This window comes from Panulirus ornatus, chromosome 3 (genome assembly GCF_036320965.1).
Source record: "Panulirus ornatus isolate Po-2019 chromosome 3, ASM3632096v1, whole genome shotgun sequence".
Lineage (NCBI taxonomy): Eukaryota > Metazoa > Arthropoda > Malacostraca > Decapoda > Palinuridae > Panulirus > Panulirus ornatus.
The window spans coordinates 37395102-37412709 of NC_092226.1; the positions used below are offsets into that span (position 1 = coordinate 37395102).

At 38.9% G+C, this 17608-nt stretch overlaps 1 long non-coding RNA gene across 2 annotated transcripts in view; it reads right to left on the reverse strand.

The window, feature by feature from the left end:
• LOC139759805 (uncharacterized) overlaps positions 1-16597 on the reverse strand; it is a 143929-nt gene extending 127332 nt beyond the window's left edge. For both annotated transcript variants that reach the window (XR_011715153.1, XR_011715152.1), the window contains exon 1: positions 16389-16597. This is a non-coding gene — a long non-coding RNA (uncharacterized lncRNA). The remainder of the gene's footprint in view (positions 1-16388) is intronic.
• Between the last annotated feature and the right edge of the window lie 1011 nt (positions 16598-17608).

The following is a 17608-nucleotide window of genomic DNA, read 5'->3' on the forward strand; positions in this document are numbered from 1 at the left end:
ATCAGTTAAGCTTATCAAGAACTACATACAGCATGTCAGAATGTAATACAAATTCTAAAATAATTCTAAGGGAAATCTGTATCAGCATTTGCTATTAGTAACTGTACATTTGACAAGTCTGTCCTGGCCATAGTGTTTGCCATGCAACCTTGTTTCAACAGTCGTGAAATGCCCCAGCTAAATGACCGTCTGTATCACCTCGCACGCTACATCAACTCTAAACATTGTTTTTAATTCTAGTCCTGAAAGATGTACAAAGCGACTCTTACACCGCTGAGGATATTTACATACAAGATTCAGCAACTAAGCTCTAGTCCCTGTCCTCCATATCATGTAGGGTCACATCAACATAAGTACGTGTCAACATAAGTACGACCACGGGATACTAAGGTGTCATGTTGTACTCAACACCGTATTTCAAGATGCCCAGCTCCCCAAGGGAATACACAAACCGTGACAACAGACGTCGAGTTTCTCAGCTATGATATGTGTATACAGTAGCTATCATATCTAAATATGTCCACCTAGTATACTTAATGAACACGAATCAAGGAAATGCACGTATGGTGTAACATGCACATTTATTTCATTGTTCTACAACTGACACAGGCAAAAAAAAGTGATACTTCTTGTAGCATACTGTTACCCTGAATGAGCTGGTACTGAGCAATCTCTGCGTTATAACTAAGATCAGAGACTATGAAACCTGTTAATCTCCATTTACAGGTAACGTGAGCCTGTGGTCACTGTCGATTAGGACACAGGAGAACAATTATATTGATTCTCCTGATAATTTGCCTTTGTTCTGAAGACGCAATACTATAACGACCACTGTATATCCGTACGTAAAGCGTTCTACAGTAACACAAATGAACATTTTGAACAGAATGTACCTTTTAATTTGGGCAACGCACTAAGATTGTCAGGTATCAATCCGTATAATGTAATCGGAACCTGCGTCGCCTATGAATGTTGCCAGGACAACACTAGCTGACCTTGCCACAGAAACAATCTACAGCTCAACACTAAAGGTACCAGCTACGCTAGCTTGGCCTGATTACAAACGATTTGAATTGCGATGGGTTAGCCAAAGTTGCAGAGAGAAGAAATTTTCTGCGTTATCTTTAATTACAGAGAGAGGAACTGCGCTGGTTTTGCGTTAGTTATAAAGGGAAAAACTACTCTGGGTTAACCTTAATAATCGAGTGTTGAAATGCTATAGCTGACTCTAATCAAAGGAGGATTGATTTGGGCTCGGTCAGAAACTGCGTTGCGTTAGCCGTAATCAAAGAAGAACTATGAAAGGTTTGCCCTAATCATATTGAGATGAACTGCGCTGGGTTAGCCTAATTACAAAGGGGGTGAATTACGCTGGGTTAGCCTAATTACAAAGGGGGTGAATTACGCTGGGTTAGCCTAATTACAATGGGGGTGAATTACGCTGGGTTAGCCTAATTACAATGGGGGTGAATTACGCTGGGTTAGCCTAATTACAAAGGGGGTGAATTACGCTGGGTTAGCCTAATTACAAAGGGGGTGAATTACGCTGGGTTAGCCTAATTACAATGGGGGTGAATTACGCTGGGTTAGCCTAATTACAAAGGGGGTGAATTACGCGAGGTTAGCTTAGTAATAATGGGAAGAATTGCGCTGGGTTAGCCTGAGTTACAAAGGGAAATGCGCTGTGTTGACCTTAGTTATAAAGGGAACTACGACGACTTAGCCCAGTCAAAGAAGAATGGACTTTGCTCTTTGCATCATATTTCAACACTAAATACGTTCTACTTGGTGGCCTAGCGGACAAGACAGATCAAGAGTAGCAGATGACGTAATCTGGTATCCTGGGGATAACACCACACTTGTCTGTGTTCCTTCCTACTTTCACAGGTGCCAGCTTTCCATGGATTACCATTTTAGCAAAAAAAAATTGTCATAAAGATTTCTTAATGTGTTTTTGAAACTGGTCTCACGAGTGTCGTTGTCACCATCACGGGTAATACGTCTGTGGGCCACGGTCATTGCTCCACTCTGAGCGGCTGGCTCTCCACTAGCCCAGCTTTTCACCCTCACATGTGAGATTCATCGATAAACTGGTGCCTGGCGAAAGCTGGGGTGTGTGTTTGTGTGTGTATACAAATACAGGCACAATTTTGATATAGGCATCAATGCTCATATATATATATATATATATATATATATATATATATATATATATATATACATATATATATATATATATATATATATATATATATGTATATATATATATTTTTTTTTTTTTTTTTTTATACTATTCGCTATTTCCCGCGATAGCGAGGTAGCGTTAAGAACAGAGGACTGGGCCTTTGAGGGAATATCCTCACCTGGACCTCTTCTCTGTTCCTTCTTTTGGAAAATTAAAAAAAAAAAAAAAAAAACGAGAGGGGAGGATTTCCAGCCCCCCGCTCCCTTCCCTTTTAGTCGCCTTCTACGACACGCAGGGAATACGTGGGAAGTATTCTTTCTCCCCTATCCCCAGGGAAATATATATATATATATATATATATATATATATATATATATATATATATATATATATATATATATATATATATATATATATATTTATATATATATATATATATATATATATATATATATATATATATATATATATATATATATATATATATATATATATTCCTATAAGTCCAAGGAAAAAATGAAACACGATAAGTTCCTAAGTGCACTTTCGTGTAATAATCACATCATCAGGGGAGACACAAGAGAGAAATATAAGTCAGTTGATATACATCGAAGAGACGAAGCTAGGACGCCATTTGGTAAACATGCGATTGTCTAAGACAGACAACGAGCGTTCATAAACTTATCACTTTACAAATTTTATCAACAATAAAGTTATCTAATTTGTATAGACCATCACTAATATTAAGATTTTAATTCTTTGTGTATTTAAGAATAGAAGATTCAATGATATTTCTCGTGGTGAAGGAGTTAGAGTAAATAACTGAGATAGCATTACTCCAGTCAATACAATGATTATAGTTTTTAACGTGACTAAACAAGGCATTTGATTCTTGTCACGTTCTTATACTATATCTATGTTGCTTAAGTCTAACAGAAAGATCCTTACCAATCTGCCCAACATAAAAGTTATCACAATTTCCACATGGCACTTTATAGATGCATCCTGGAGAATTTTCTGGTGAATTCCTGTTTAGGATATTCTTTATAGTATTATTGTTGCTGAAGGCAACATTTACATTAAAGGATTTAAGTAACATGGGAAGTAAAGTAAAATTATTATTAAAAGGGAGAACTATAAGATTCTTGGTGTCAATGGGAGGTTTAGGCTCAACTCTCTAAAATGATTTGTTTGCTAACGTAAGGGATCTATCTATGAAAGATCTAGGGTACTTTAACTTAGATCCAATAGAATATATCTTCTCAAACTCATCATCAAGAAACTCTGGACTGCAAATACGTAATGCCCTAAGGAACGTAGATTGAAATGAAGATGATTTTACTCTGTCATGTTGAGATGAGTAATAATGGATATATGAGCATACATTGGTAGGTTTTCTGTATATGCTAAACTTAAACTTGTTTCCTTGCCTATGGATCAAGCAATCTAAAAATGGTAACATACCATTATTTTCATTTTCTACAGCAAATTTGATGGAAGGTACTAAATTGTTAAGTAAGGGGAGAAATATCTGTAAAATTTTCATTTGTTGTTCAAACACAAAGAACATCATCTACATACCTACACCAAATTGAATTAAAAGGTAAGATATCCCTCAGTAATTTTGTTTCAAAAAATTCCATATAAAGATTACCTAGTACAGGTGAAAGAGGGTTACCTATTGCCATACCAAATTTTTTAGCATAATAACCTCCATGGAATTGAAATACACAGTCTTTTATACACAATTTTATCAGTTCAATGAAAACAGACTTTGAAACAGGTAAATGAATATCATCCAAGACATCAAATAAATATTCTAAAAGGTTATCAACTGGAACTTTTGTGAAAAATGAGGAAACATCAAAGCTAACTATATTGAAATCAAAATCAAAATTGATATTGTTTAGCTTGTTGACTAAATCTACATTGTTCATGATATTAGAATTTGATATCTTACCCACTAAATGGCTTAATAAAAAACTAACCATTTTGACCTATAATGAGTTCAGTAGGCTCCATCACATACAAATCATCAAAATTTTACACCGTAACAACGGTGTAAAATTCTTCCCCTTTATCTCATGTGATGCCTCACAGTTACATTTAAATGCTTAGATACAAATTTCGCGACTCAAATATCGCAATCTAGAAAGCCTTTTCCCCCGTCTTATGACCCCCCCCCCCCCCCCCCACCTCGATTGATAAACCACCTAGTTACTACTGTTATGTACAATCTACAACTCTATAACCATCATTATGGAGAATTTCAACCCCAAAATCAAATGCAACAACTTGGGACTGGAATGTATTGTAAGTTTACTCACTACGACATCTTGCTGGACGTGGACTTTATAACTGAGCCAACGGTGCACGAGATAAGAGAACTACCGTTAATGGAAGACAGTCGTCTTAAGACTGTGGCATTTGTCCGTCTATAGAACTACAGCCAAATTACGGTCGATCCTTCTGTATGACGCTTCGGCCCGTGGTAAATATACGTGTTGTAGGATGAGGTTTCCTCCACAGAGAATGTCATCCACAGAGAATGTCAATGTGGGTATTGCAGTAGCACGATAGTTTTCCCAGGAGGACCATCAAACTGAGGCCAGACGACATGGTAGGGGTCACTACTTGTTCGCAAAACTGATGGAAAAGTGGCTGACTGAACAACAGAGGCTATTGGGGAAAACAGGACCCTCCGCCGCATGGAGATGAAAAGAAAAAATAAACGAGTTTGTTAAAATGTCACTAAAGCTAGTAATATTAGGATGCAGCATAGAATATAAAAACTCACTTTTCGGTCATGTGTACCAGATACCGTGGAATAACACGAAAAGAGCTACCAAATTTAACAAAGGACAGGTTAACCATAAGCGTTTAATACTGTCATGAAGCGTATTCATCCTATGCACTGCCTTAGCAAAATCTACAAGAGAATGCAATATTTTACTCAAGTCGGCTGCTTTCCAACCATGTAGAAAGAAGTGACTATTTTGCTCATGAGGGAAAATGGACGTCAAATGAGTTGGACCCAATCAACGCGGTATAATATCTAAGCTCTGATTAAAATAATGTCGGCTATTGTGACTGTTTGGGCAGAAAAAAACAAAAAAAAATCGAGCTATATCTTGACATCTCACTCGGGGAGTCTGTCAGGATGTACCAAGGGCATAGTCTGAAGGGACGGCACACCCGGCTACGCTGCTCTTGTGTTAATGGTTGATTTTAAGAGAATATTGAGAACCATGCTACTGTGCTGCTCTCCGCAAGCTGCGTGCACTGGCATGTTGATACCCAATCTTCCTCATTACTCCTCTCCGACCACCAGCATTGGTGTCAACCATCAGTGGACTATCAAACTCGCCCTACATCACCTGTGGAGCGTCATAAACGACTACTTTTCACACCACTACTTCCCTTGCCGCGGATAGCGGCTTCCCAGAGAACGCTTGCTCCTGCATAACTTGATCATAATCATGTTACGTCAACAGAGCTGTTCTGTATTAACAGTGACATGCAACAGATCTACAATGTTACTAAAGCCTAAGGAGGGAAAAATGATGAGAGAGAGAGAGAGAGAGAGAGAGAGAGAGAGAGAGAGAGAGAGAGAGAGAGAGAGAGAGAGAGAGAGAGAGAGAGAGAGACTATGACCTTTTAATAATCCTAAACACCTGAAGGTGTTTATGACTTTCGGTAGGTGGTTACAAAATGACACTGGTGGCCATAATGAACCTTGTGATCGAGGGGCCTCTAACTGAAACAATCAACCAAGTACCATGACGAGGCACTGCTCACACATAAGACTGGCATATCATTGGTTTTACTGTATAATAAACTCCTTGAATGGTCGATCATCCTATAAGGTCACTGGTATGGGCATCTCCGAGGGGGGAGGCACTGGCTGTACTCCCTCCTCCTTGAGCCATGCAATGTACAGTAAACTCAGTAATAATAGTGATCAATATCCTTTAATCCCCCGGATATAAGTCTATATATATATATATATATATATATATATATATATATATATATATATATATATATATATATTCTTTTTTTTTTTTTTTTTGCTTTGTCGCTGTCTCCCGCGTTTGCGAGGTAGCGCAAGGAAACAGACGAAAGAAATGGCCCAACCCACCCCCATACACATGTATATACATACGTCCACACACGCAAATATACATACCTACACAGCTTTCCATGGTTTACCCCAGACGCTTCACATGCCTTGATTCAATCCACTGACAGCACGTCAACCCCTGTATACCACATCGCTCCAATTCACTCTATTCCTTGCCCTCCTTTCACCCTCCTGCATGTTCAGGCCCCGATCACACAAAATCTTTTTCACTCCATCTTTCCACCTCCAATTTGGTCTCCCTCTTCTCCTCGTTCCCTCCACCTCCGACACATATATCCTCTTGGTCAATCTCTCCTCACTCATTCTCTCCATGTGACCAAACCATTTCAAAACACCCTCTTCTGCTCTCTCAACCACGCTCTTTTTATTTCCACACATCTCTCTTACCCTTACGTTACTTACTCGATCAAACCACCTCACACCACACATTGTCCTCAAACATCTCATTTCCAGCACATCCATCCTCCTGCGCACAACTCTATCCATAGTCCACGCCTCGCAACCATACAACATTGTTGGAACCACTATTCCTTCAAACATACCCATTTTTGCTCTCCGAGATAATGTTCTCGACTTCCACACATTCTTCAAGGCCCCCAGAATTTTCGCCCCCTCCCCCACCCTATGATCCACTTCCGCTTCCATGGTTCCATCCGCTGCCAGATCCACTCCCAGATATCTAAAACACTTCACTTCCTCCAGTTTTTCTCCATTCAAACTCACCTCCCAATTGACTTGACCCTCAACCCTACTGTACCTAATAACCTTGCTCTTATTCACATTTACTCTTAACTTTCTTCTTTCACACACTTTACCAAACTCAGTCACCTGCTTCTGCAGTTTCTCACAAGAATCAGCCACCAGCGCTGTATCATCAGCGAACAACAACTGACTCACTTCCCAAGCTCCCTCATCCCCAACAGACTTCATACTTGCCCCTCTTTCCAAAATATAAATAATGAAACACTAAGTTAATGACGAAAATTTACCTACAAAGCATATCAGTTCTTATCATCAAACAATACTTCTTTGATTAATGCTATCAACTATCTTATTTCATCGTTAATCAAAAATCTATTTTCACTAAAGACTGGTCGACGGTGTCATAATATTTTGACTGACATTAGTGATAATCATATACATAAATAAAAAAAGATTAAGTTATCGACGATATAATGTGCTCTTCCACACCACCCTCGTTTGAGCTTTCATCACTGTCTTTGCGAATTCATTAAAGCCCCCACCCCTCTCCCCCCTCTTGAAAGTTCATATTCTCCCCGTTGAAGTTCATAATTACCTCCACCCCCCCCCAGTTGATCAAATCCCGGTTACTGGGGACGCCAAACTCATCTGAGAATCATACCCAACACGCTGTCCACCACCTACAAAGCAGCTCTCGTAACAATTGTCCTTTGAAAGGTAAACAGCAGTTACATGAGAGATACTAGTAACGCTGCATAAATCGTATACAGAACACAGCTGGAAGACCCGAGACTGCCTTGAGCTGCCGCCACCACCTGAGAGACTAGATGGGCACCACGAGCAGTTCCGGCGTTGGTCTTACTCCCACACTTCAGCATTTACCAAATGGTGTAATTACCGGGAGACTATGGAGCACAGCAGCCTCCTCGCAGACACGGGAACCACTGGACATACCTAGCGTTCAAATTATGGACAACAATTATCCACAAAATAAAGAAGTGAAACAGTTGAAAACTGTTAAAGAAAAGCATTCCTAAACAGCTCAATGGTAAAGGAATAACAGACCTATTAGACAACGCACAATGCCCTTCAATACAGGAAACGCTATTTTGTACCGTTACAAAGAAGTACATAAAGCGTCGACATCATTAAACGGTACAGAGTAATGTGTAAGGCCAATGTATGTCCAGTAGCGACATCAAAAATCAAAGAAACATGAATGATATCCAAAAACGAATGAAAAAATGTGTAAAGGTAGCGATGTTCAGCATAACTCTATTGATATGCTTTACGAGGAAATGCAAATTATAAGAGGAAAGGGTACTGATACACACAAATAGGTAATAGGAACACATACACATGGCGACTGGCAGGGAGGCTTGCACGAATTAGTTGATATGCTTTGTGAAAAAAAATCATATAGCAAACTAAGAAGAATGATGTGCACTACTAGGGAAACAGGAACACTTGCACATGGTGACGACAGGAAGGCAAACGAGTTCAAATATATGAATGTATCTCGTGGGAAAGTGCGGGTACTAAGTAAGGTTTCTGAGATGCAAAAATGTATTATGTTCGTACAAAGTGAAAAGATAAACAACATAATATCACAAACAAAAATCACAGCAAAACGTGGTGTTTCACATAGTCATGATGATGGGGAGATGAATGAAACATTAGTTGAAAAACTGTTAAAGAAAAGTATTCCTAAACAGCTCAATGGTAAAGGAATAACAGGCCTATTAGACAACTCACAATGCCCTTCAGTACAGGAAACGCTCTTTTGTACCGTTACAAAGAAGTACATAAAGCGTCGACATCATTAAACAGTATAATGTGTAAAGCCAATGTATGACAGGAATACTGCACTCCAGTAGCGACATCAAAATATTCTGCTGGAACACTGCCTCGATATGAGTGAGGAAAGATTGGAGGAGAGGAGAAGTGGGAGACCAAATTGGAGGTGGAAGGATGGAGCGAAAAAGATTCTGAGCGATCGGGGCCTGAACATACAGGATGGTGAAAGGCGTGCAAGGATTAGAGTGAATTGGAACGATGCGGTATACCGGGGTCGACGTGCTGTCAATGCATTGAACCAGGGCATGTGAAGCGTCTGGGGTAAACCATGGAAAGTTTTGTGAGGGCCTGGATGTGGAAAGGGAGCTGTGATTTCAGTGTATTACACATGATAGCTAGAGACTGAGTGTGAACGAATGTGGTCTTTGTTCTCTTCCTAACACTCCCTCGCGCGCGCGCGCGGGGGAAGGAGGATGCTGTTTCATGTGTGGCGGGGTGGCGACGAAATGGATGAAGGCAGCAAGTATGAAAATGTACATGTGCATATATGTATATGTCTGTGTATGCATATGTATGTATACGTTGAAATGTATAGGCATGTATATGTGCGTGTGTGGGCGTTTATGTATATGCATGTGTATGTGGGTGGGTTGGGCCATTCTTTCGTCTGTTTCCTTGCGCTAACTCGTTGACGCGGGAGACGGCGACTAAGTATAGTATATATATATATATATATATATATATATATATATATATATATATATATATATATATATATATATATATATATTCTGACCTCCACCACAAGATTGTGACTGTAAGGGCAATGCTGTTGTATGTCTATAGAATGTGCAGCACCTGACCTGGGTCTTTAAGATCAACTAACTTATACCGTGTCATGGTCATTAGACCAGAATGAACATTACCCTGCTCATCGCTGACCCAAATGACACAAAATCACAAATCATCAACCATTCGACGGTCCGGGTAGGCTGTTTTGAAAGTCATATAGTTGTGGTCCACAACTGGGTAATGAACAAAATTATACCTGATAAAAAGATTGGTTTTATAACTCTATGGTATTGCTGCATCTATCAATTTCTAAGTCGAATATCACAGTAAGGGGATAGCCAGTAAATCTCGCAAACTATAGCCAATTATGCCAGTAAAATTAATGAAATGTGTCATATCACAGCCTTATTTTTTTTCGAGTTTGTTAATAGTCAAGTCTCCATATTACGAGTGAGAACTCCGTTAATCAGCGTTCCTCCAAAGGCATCTACTAGCTCTAAAAGCAGACGTTGTCCAATAAGCAGTGCAATATATGACATCTTGGAATGTTATACAATTATTTCATTATTGCTTCAAACTCCTATCCACAGAGAGGGTATTCAACGTTTTACATCAGGAACGCAACTCAACAGAAAATGTCAAAAAATCGAAATGTTTCCCTGTAAACCTCTGAAATAGGAGATTCCAAACATAAAAACAAGCCCATACAGCTCAGTGTTCATAGAAAAAAAAAAAAAAACTGTGTTCATAAAAAAGAAAAAAAAATATTTGGTCCTTAGGGTCTTCAGCTGTTTATGAATAATTCACAAAGGACAGTTCACAAAATTATGTCATCATCATTTGGCTAATCACTATAGAGAAAATTGCACATATCAACAAAGAGCATGGGAATAATGCTAAACTGTTAGCTGTTAGCCTGGCTCCTACTAAAAATATAATCATCAGTCTTATCTCGTTACCACAAAAACTCCTACACCAGCTCTTCGCTTAGTTTTGCAAGCAACAGGTTCAGCTCTCAGAGTTACTAGGGATTTACATAGTAGACAAAATCTACATTCCTTAGCCTAGATATTTTGGCACTTACTTCAGTCTGATGCTTGGATCCCCAACTTATAACATCAGAGGATCTTTGCTGAAACAGATATATAAATATCACAAAATACCACCTGTAGCGCGAATGGAGTACAAGTAAAGATAATAGCGAGTGTTATGTAAATAACAAAAATGCAGGATTAATTCATGTAAAGGGAAATATGATTGTAAATATAACAGAACCTAAGAAGGCCTCACGACCTCCTCTAGTAGCAGAGATGTGTACTAGAAATCAACAAATGTTAGATTAGCCTGATCCAGAGGATAGCGGGGAATGGCTGCTTGTGGCGAGGATGGGCAGTAGCAAAACTGACCGACCGCTCGGTAAGTTGTTTGCTTGGTGATACACGTATGCAAAAAGTTAGCGCTGTGCTTAATCGCGGGTTGACTGGTATATCATGACTCAAATATTGAACATTTATGTATGTCTCGATCGCCAAAAGTTTATGAGAAATTCTCATGAGTTTTGTTAGTTTTCTACAAGTGTTTCACAAAATTTTACGATAATCAACCCTAAATTTTCTTGATATTCATAATCCTTACCACTATCCCCTCATCTAACATTCCAAAATAATCTACAGTGCTCCGAATCATGCTCGCATCTTTACTGAATCATCTCAACAAAATTATATCCAAAGTTACGTAGTGTCGATGAGTGGCTTTAAATATTTACCCTACGGTGTACAAAAATAACACCTGGCCATGGTTACTCAGGCTTTCTAACTAATGGTGTATGATAGCATCACAGCTGTCATAACTTGATAGGGAATGAATGCTTCTCTTTATGGCCCAACTGGGTTTCTGTTTATAAAACACAGCTGTGTAACCGACCGCTGTAACTACCAGAAGTTTTCCAGATAAAAGCAATGATCTTGAGCTATTACATGTTGGACTGGAACCACCCTGACCAATAAACTACGCTAAATATTACATAAATGGCGACGAGGATAAAATCGTGTGAAATAAGTGTGTACAAGCTATAGAAGTCAGTGAAAAGTGGAAAATAGGGTGCCCATGTAGACCACCTGTCGACGTTGTCGAGTGATTTCTACTGCTGGCTTGCTAGTGACAGTAACAATGCCTCATATTGGTCACATAAGTAAATTTGATGCAGACATCTAATCCTGGTCTTAGTACATGGAGAGTCTGCAACACTAAATTTCTTGGCGAATAATATAAATAATGCAGTAAAAATTAAAAGTGTCTAGATAGCAACTGTTGGACATAATAAGACACACCGGAAATTTGTGCAAGCCTAAACAGCCTGAGAAACGACTTCTGAGGAACTCTGTGAAGTGTTCACTAAACATCATGAGCCAAAGCTGTCGGAAACAATAGCAAGATTTAAATTCCATAAAAGAATCAGACGACCAGGAGAGTGTTGCTCAGTACATGACTGCCTTGAAATAACTAAGGAAGCACTGCAATTTCAGCTCTTTGACAACAGAACCGCACGATCAAATGTTACACGACCAGTTGACTGTAGGTATCAACGACGAACAGATTCAATCAAAACCACTGAAACTGGAGCCCAAGACTGGCGATTTTGTTTTTGTGTGTGAGTTCTTTGTGTAAGAAAATCTACGATTTGGCGGTGACAAAAGAGGCAACGCAGAATATCGCGTCAGACATGAAACAGCCATCATCCCTGCATGTAGGGACACAAGGCACACCCTGCTCGAGATACAGTGGTCATCATTCAGACAGATGTTGGGCCAGAGACAGAAGGTGCTACAACAACCAACAAGTAGGCCATTTCTCCTATAAACATAAGCAGCCTAAGCGACAGGACTGGAGCGAGACAGGAAAGGATGTATGACCATTCCCTAGCAGCAGTTTCAAGCCTTCTCCAAACACACCCAAGAGAGCCCCTAGACCAAGAGGATGGAGCACAATGCCAAGAGAGGAGAAGAGGACCGCCAAGAGGAAAAATGTATCAAGTGAAAAACGTTGGAAGCCAGAAAGGATTGGAATATAATAATGGAAGTAAGACAGGTAAAGATCGCTATTTTGAATTCAATTCAGTACTATATCATAGTAGTGGAAACAAGAGATACAACTGGGGGGCGTTCAACCATTTATGTTTAGACTAAATATTGAAGGACAAGGGGTAGATTGAGTGATAGACACTAGTGCATCATCATGATTAAGGAATAAGTTTATGACAATCTGTGTGACAAGGTACCCAGAGTACAAGAGAAACTAACGGATAATTATGTGATACTGAAGTCATACATAGGAGAAAGATTGAGAGTTAAAGGTATTATGAAAGCTCATGTCACACACTATGGTCTAATATATGAGTTGCTGTTATTATTAGTAGGTGATGGACAAAATTTTTTGGGTAGGAACTGGTCACACACTCTACGGATTAATTGGAAGGGAAGCATTAAGTGCTTAATTTACAAGGACAGTCGTCTTGCCTTGAAAAGTTTGTGAAATTAAAAATCATGTATGCTGGTGCATCTAAGGCAGGACTGAGCACATATACTCTAGAGAAGGCCAAAATTTATGTATTTCTGAAAGCTCACCCATTTCATTTTTCTTTGAACGAGGCCACAGACATAATACTGTACAGGTTAGTGGTAATTGAAAGACTCACACCCCTGGAAAGTTCAGAATGGGCCACTCCCATAGTAGCCGTGTCCAAGCCATTCTCAGAAGTTAAACTTTGTGGAGACTTTACAGTGGCGGTAAACCCGGTGGCTGAGAAGGACACTTCCCCACTTCCAAAAATAAACGACTTATTAGCCAGTTTGGTAGGTGGCAAGTCATTCTCAAAATTGGGCTTGAGGAACACTTATCAACAGATGTTCTTGGATGAAGAAGCAAAGATGCATTGATATACACACAGAGGGTTGCCCAGCTATAACAGATCACCGTATGGGATCAAGAGTGCACCTGGGGATTTTCATATTGAATAATTTATCAACATATCCAATACACTGTCGTATATTTTGATAACATTATGTCATACCACTGGAAGCAATGAAGCAGAAAACAGCAAACATGACCAAGGTGGTTAGTAGATTAAGTAAAAAAAGGTTTGATCCTGCATTTTAACATATGTGAGTTTCCCCAAAACAGTTATTTGGGACACAAAAGTGATGCACAGGGTATCCATGTGTTATAAAGTAAAGCAATTGCTGTTGCACCCAGGCCAACAGATGTGCAAACATTGTCATCATTCTCAGGTATGAATTCCTATGGTAAATTCCGCAGGAACCTCTGTTCAATGCTTGCGCCACTGTATATGTTAACCTTAAAAAGAAATGGTAAAAAGGAAACAAGATCAAAGGAAATATCACCATAAGAGCAAACCCTTGGGGGACTTTAGGGTAAAAATGAAGTATTTGGGGGGAATTATAGTGGAAGGGGAACTCGTTGGGTACCTGGAGATGTAGTAATAGTAATTGGACCCCTGTCATATAAGACGGAACTGTGTGATAATAGAGTTGTCAGGAGAAATGTTGATAAAAATGAGCTTTAGAAGCGTAGAGTTAACAGAGTAGGGAGTGAGTGAGGATGGCATGAGTGACACACATCAGACGACAGGACAAATGAGTTATGAGCAAGTTGTGATTCAGGAACCTAATAGAACACCTGAAGGTCAAAGAGAATGTAACGTGTTTTCCAAACTAAAACAAGTCTGAAATATGCAGGAAGAGTACTAAAGCAGGTTCACCCTCCTGTATGGTTCAATCAGGAAGCCCTGTGAAAATTAATAACAAGATCTGGAAGAATCATAAATATGAAATTAGATGTGTTGAACATGACAGTAATATCAAGGAGTACAAAACTGTAATACACTGAAGATTTAAAAGTTATCTTACTGTAATGTACATATAATTTCAAGGAAGTGTATTTTCTGTTTGCAGAATTTTAATTATTCTATATTACTGTAATACAGCAAGGAGTTATTGATTTTCTTAATAATGAACTATCTTAAGATACAAATGCCATGAAACACTATTCTATATTTACTACTTGCTTAAAATTTATGGGATAAAGGATGTCTCAACTTGTTAGGGATTGAATGTTTTACTTTATGGCCCAACTTGGGTTCAGTTTTACAAAACACAAAGTAAAGCAATTGTTTTGGACTATTACGCGTTTGATTGAAACTACACTGACTAGTACTAATAAACAATGCACCAGTGTGCCTTCATTTTGTGTTCAAGCACTCTGGTGTCATAATCAACTCTGAAAACCATCAGGTTTATAATAAAGCAGCAGATGCCTGTAAGATAAGCCTGATGTGGGAAGCAGCAGAATGTTTTGGAATTCAAAACCACTTAACAAGTTGTTATTTCGATTACACCTTAAGTTTACTAAACGTCTTCGGTCTAACAATGTGCTTCATACAGTTGAATGACTAATTAACACTCGTACGAGTGGTGCTACGTTACAAGTTCAAAAAGCATTTGCCAGCTCCAATGAATATGTAGCAGCAGTGTCTCTTTAAGTATTAAAATCGAGGCTATCAACGTTACATATTCGGTAGCTATAAAGTTTGGGAGACTCTAAACGGTTAGCTGACAGAGAAAGATTGTTAGCTTATGACATAGATTTGCTCATTACAAAAGATTCTTGGCGTTTTAAGTGACAGCCAAAATAATGTGCTTTTCCGACTTCCCTGCGTAACAGCGCATTTTCATGTTTGTACGCACATACACGTGCACGAGTGTAAAACTCTTCCCGTAACACACAAGTAGTAGTAATAGACCTATTCATACTATACGGGGAAAGTTTGTTAGTGTGTTTGTATGTGATTACAATTTGTAGTAATTACATATAGTTATCACACACACGCACACCACAAGCGTATAAATCTCCCCGTATATTACAAATAAGTAATTACACACATAAACATACCTGGATTCGGCTGGGGTGATCGTGTATACAAGTTTACAAGACGTGGTAACCTCAGTGTAAAACCCTCTCCCACCCAGTAACCCATAAATAACAATCAAATGCTGCTGTCCCTGAATCACTTTGATAAATTCACAAGACAAAGGTTGCGTAATTAATTTCTTTACGCTATCTTGGGAGGTAAAAACGTTTTGCTTCATAAAAAGTGTATGCAGTCAATAACAGAAGTACGTATTTCGTATCATTCTTTTTTTTGGGGGGGGGGGAGGGAATCATATTAGTTTAGATAAAGAGAGGATAGGTAAGATTTTCATAAGGGATTCGGGATGGCAAGGGATTCAAGTAAACTTAACAGTTCCCAAACTAAATAACAGTAGTTAACAAGTCCTTCCCATGCACCAACCAAATGTGAAATGCGTTGCTTGGTCTACGATGAACACCGAATTAAGGCAACAAAATTCATGTCTAGGACGAACATTGAATTGGTGCACCAAAATTCATGCACGACATTTAGTCACTCCTTAGTTTCATGTTCATAAGTGATCTAGCTGATGAAACACAAACCAATAAGCCTCACCTACCATATACCAGCCCAGGAAAGTGTGGAAAAGAACCCCCCAATGTGCAACCCTCATATAAAGAGAAAACGTGTAATTATAAACAATTCCACATGTATCAACTTCCTCCATGCGTGCAAGTTTAATTTTCGCATAAAGCTATTGGTCCTAAAATACTAGTCAAAATGCTGTTAAGGAGAAAGCTATAAAGGGGTTGAGAGGTACAGTACCTATAAGAGTGACTCACCTCTGCACTTCCAGCGAAGAACTATCTCTGGTATTTCACCTCTGTCACTTTAAAGTCACTGTCACTTTACGCATTTTGAAATCTCATATCACTTGTTCACTATAGTTCTCTCGAGTTAGTGTAGCACTCAAAACACTCGAAATCAATCAAAACAAAGCTTTTACACTTGCTACGCTGACGGACTCTCTGTCAATTGTCAAATGCACTTTAAAGATGGCGGCTTCATGAAAACAGAGGTTTTCGCTGTAAGCTCAGTGGCTAGCTATAGCCTGCTTATTGGGCATTGAATTACGTTTCGTTTACTAAAAACGAGTTTACCGTATATATTGACATACACCGCTATATCATTCATTATAGTATAAATTTAGTGATTATCGTCTACGTAAAAGTTTTACGTGCTATCAGTAAAATAACTAATGTCCTCAACATAAAATCTGACGAAAGAATGAATTGAGGCCATATTTGTATTTAATCGTACATTGGTCAAATTCTTTTGACTGTAGCGCAGCCAAAATAAATTTTCAGGGTAAATAGCGTATCCGAATACGGAGGAAAGTAGGCGATTGGATTACTTTGTGAGCGCTTACGTATCGAACAGATGGAGGGATTCTCCCCTACTCATCATTACCCCCATCCTAATCTCCGCCTTGAAATAAGCAGTATTCAAAAGAATTAATGACCGTGATTTGCATACGAATATATTTGTATACTACAAATATTCAAATATCATACCCAAACCCTTTAGGTCTCGAGCAAGAAAACATGATTCTATATTTCTTTTATGCTAGCTGAGATGGCATGGGCAACTGAGGCCTAATCAAGGCCATCCCATTAACGCTATGTATATAACTGGGCTGACGGTGGACCGACTGCCACAACCAGGATTCGACCCTGGGCGACCCGTGAATTGTTCAAAGTTTACATCAATCTGGTTAAAAAGCTTAAAAGTTTTGTTAGGTCACCTCTCTCTTACATGGTATGCAAATTTGGGGTTTCCTTGTAACTGAGCTCTTTCCATTGTCACCAACTTTGTTGCCCATCTATGAACTTTATTATTCCTTGTGCTTCTTTAGGTGCAGTGACCATACTTCAGAAGATCCTAGTCTGTCCTTATGCAGCATATGAATGGCCTCCTAAATATTTCCTTGTCTATGCACTGGAAAGCTATTCGCTGTTCTGTTCATCGGAAGAGACTTTGTATCTTTTTACTACCTATTCTG